Source organism: Urocitellus parryii, chromosome 2 (genome assembly GCF_045843805.1).
Source record: "Urocitellus parryii isolate mUroPar1 chromosome 2, mUroPar1.hap1, whole genome shotgun sequence".
NCBI lineage: Eukaryota > Metazoa > Chordata > Mammalia > Rodentia > Sciuridae > Urocitellus > Urocitellus parryii.
In genome coordinates this window covers 106314253-106317243 of record NC_135532.1, presented here as the reverse complement: position 1 = coordinate 106317243, position 2991 = coordinate 106314253, and positions in this window count along the sequence as shown.

Sequence of the window (2991 nt, the reverse complement as noted above, 5' to 3'; positions counted from 1 at the left end):
TGTCTAAATTGCAAAATCAGGAGACTTCGTATAAAAAATTCAAAAATTTCTGGATTGCATCAAAACATCATCATTGAATTTCTGTTCTTGCAAGATGATATGCCAGAAAATGGTGGTACTAAGGGGCTGGGGTTGTGGCTCAGTGGTGGAGCGCTCACCCAGTAGGCATGAGGCCCTGGGTTCCATCCTCAGCACCACATAAAAATAAAAATAAAGACATTGTTCCTACCTAAAACTAAAAAAAATAAATATTAAAAAAAGAAAGAAAACGGTGGTATTCAATTTAGAAAGGGACAATTCTTTGAAGGGCAGCTTTTTAAAAGTCACATACACACACATACCCCCCACACACACGCGCGCGCACACACACAGAGGCATGCACAAGCACACGCTGACTCGGCTTTGAGAGTGATAGTCTCATATGGCACAATCAGACCATTTTATAGACTGAGGAAGCAAAGTCCACAGAGTGACTGGCTGACAATCCCAAGTTAACCCAGATGTGGGCCTGGAATGATTTTCTCAACCTCTACTTTGTCTTGTATCCGCCAGCCTCTCGTACATCTTAAACATGCCTCCCTCCCTGGGCACAATGGAGTCACGTGTTGGTTTTGACCACTTAACCTATTCCTATTTTTTTTATAAAAGCCAATGTCATTTTATATGTTTGTTGGTTGTTCATTGTTATTTAAATCTCTGGTAATACTGATTTTGCATGATGCTAGAAGTATAGCCATTCAGCTGGCCTGTTTGTAAGCAGCCTTGAGCCATCAGCAGTGCAAATATCTCCAAGAGTGGTCTCTTTGATGGCATTGCAGCGGCCATGTGAAAACGTCTCTCTTGCTAGGCATAGTAACTTGGAAGTCTGAGGCAGGAGGATCAAAAGTTGAGGCCACCTGAGCAATGTAACTCAGAGTGGGCTGAGTGGTAGAGCACTTGCGTAGCATGTGTGAGGTACTGGGTTCAAATCTCAGCACCACATAGAAATTAATAAATAAAGGTCCATTGACAAGTAAAAAAAAAATTTAAATGTAACTCAGAGGCAGAAATGCTCTTGGTGGGTTTAATCACCTGTACTGAGAGAAAGAGGGAGGGAGGGAGGGAGGGAGGGGGAAGGGAGGGGAAGAAGAAAAGAGAAAGAAGGAAAGAAAGAGAGACGGGTGCAGGAAGGAGAAAAGAAGGAAGGAAGAAAGAAAACTGTCTCTTTCTATCCTTATAATTTGCCTCAGTGGATTCTGGAAATCAGAAAATATTCACTGAACCCTTAAATACTGTTGAATCACTGATGAGAAGCCCAGCATCTCCTTGGCAGCTGGCTGGCACCGCAGGTTCCCCAGCTGGCTGAGAGCTATGCAGAATGCTTAGGCTGTAAAGTCCAGGTTGGGCCTGATTCACTGGAGTTTGCAAAAGGCAGGAAGTTCACATACACAGAGGCCAAACGACAGCTCGGGCGCTAAGTTTCTCGGCTTTTGTCAGTTTAAGTTAGTGCTTTAATGCAATTTTAATAGGTAGTGATTTTATTTTGTATCTAATGAAACCAACAGAGCGTGAAAATAGACATCAGAATTTAGAAGATAATGAGTCTGTTAGCTCTGGTGCCAGCGTGGCTGAGCGAGGTACAGTCCTTAAGTTTCAAAGAATAGACTGCTTCAAAAGAGGCTTTTATTAGCTTCATTAGGGTGGTCATCAAATGAATGATTTCATAGCAGATCTAATTAACCAAAGAATGTGCAGAACCTGCATCTCCTTCCTGGTAATTGGCATGGAGACTCCACATCAGCCACCTTAGGAATTCAGCATCCGGTAAACTCCATAGAATCTTCGTGGGAAGGGGTTTCATGAGGGTGCATTTTACAGCCAAATTCTGAACAAAACAAGATAAAACCTTCCCAGCCTTCCAGTTCCCAATGATGGACCGACTGGGAACACCTGCCTATCTCTTTTCCCTTCCCCAGCCACCAGGAATGCCTTGACTAGAAAAGAGCAGCGGCAGATGACATGCAGGTATCTGGAGCAGCAGCAAGTTCCACCAGGGACAAAGAGCTGTCCTAGAGCAAACTATCTGATGGCGCCCAGGATGGTCAGGACCCTGGCTTGCCTGGGACAACGGCAAGCAGGACACTGGCCCTCCTCCAGAATGAAACCCTCCTGAAGTTGACAGCTGACTCCTCTGGTCACCTATAAGGCCAGCTTTTCTGCATCCCTCACCCACTTAGGCAGAAGCACAAGGCTGGGTTTCAAAAAAGCCCAGACCTACGCATCTAGAGAGGAGACGTGTGCCAGCTTCTGGGTGCTGTGGAAAGAGGTCAATCAGAAAAAAGAAAAGAGATCTCAGACAGTAAAACATATGACCAAATCAGGAGCAGTGGCCCAGGCCTGTAGTCCCAGCTATCCAGGAACCTGAGGAAGGAGCATCCAGAATTCGAGGTCAGCCTGGGCAACAGAGCAAGACCCTGCCTAAAAAAATTTTAAATACACACACACACACACACACACATAAATACATATATACATCACCATCAAAATTTAAAAAAGAAAAAGAAAGAATGGTGAAGAGGATTGATGACCAAGTTGTTAATTTTAAGGCAGAACCAAAAATCTTCCAGAATAGAGACACACACACACACACACACACACACACACACACACACAGATATACACATATATACACAGCTCTGCGTGCGTGTGTGTGTGTGTGTGTGTGTGTGTGTGTATCTTTGGCAGAAAAGTAGAAATGTAGAATATATATTCAAGAAATTTGACATCTATCAAATAGTAATTCCAGTAAAAGTGTCCAGTCATACCTGAAGAGAGGAAACAATCAAAATGGTAATAGGAGAAGATGCCCTGAGCTTTTTTGTGAAGATAGACATGAATTTTCAGGTTGAAAGGTTCACCAAGTTCCAGACAAGACTGAAGAAAAGACCTTTATCTAGACACACCCTGCTAACATGCCCTGACTTCAAGGATTAAAAAAAAAAATGCTAGGGG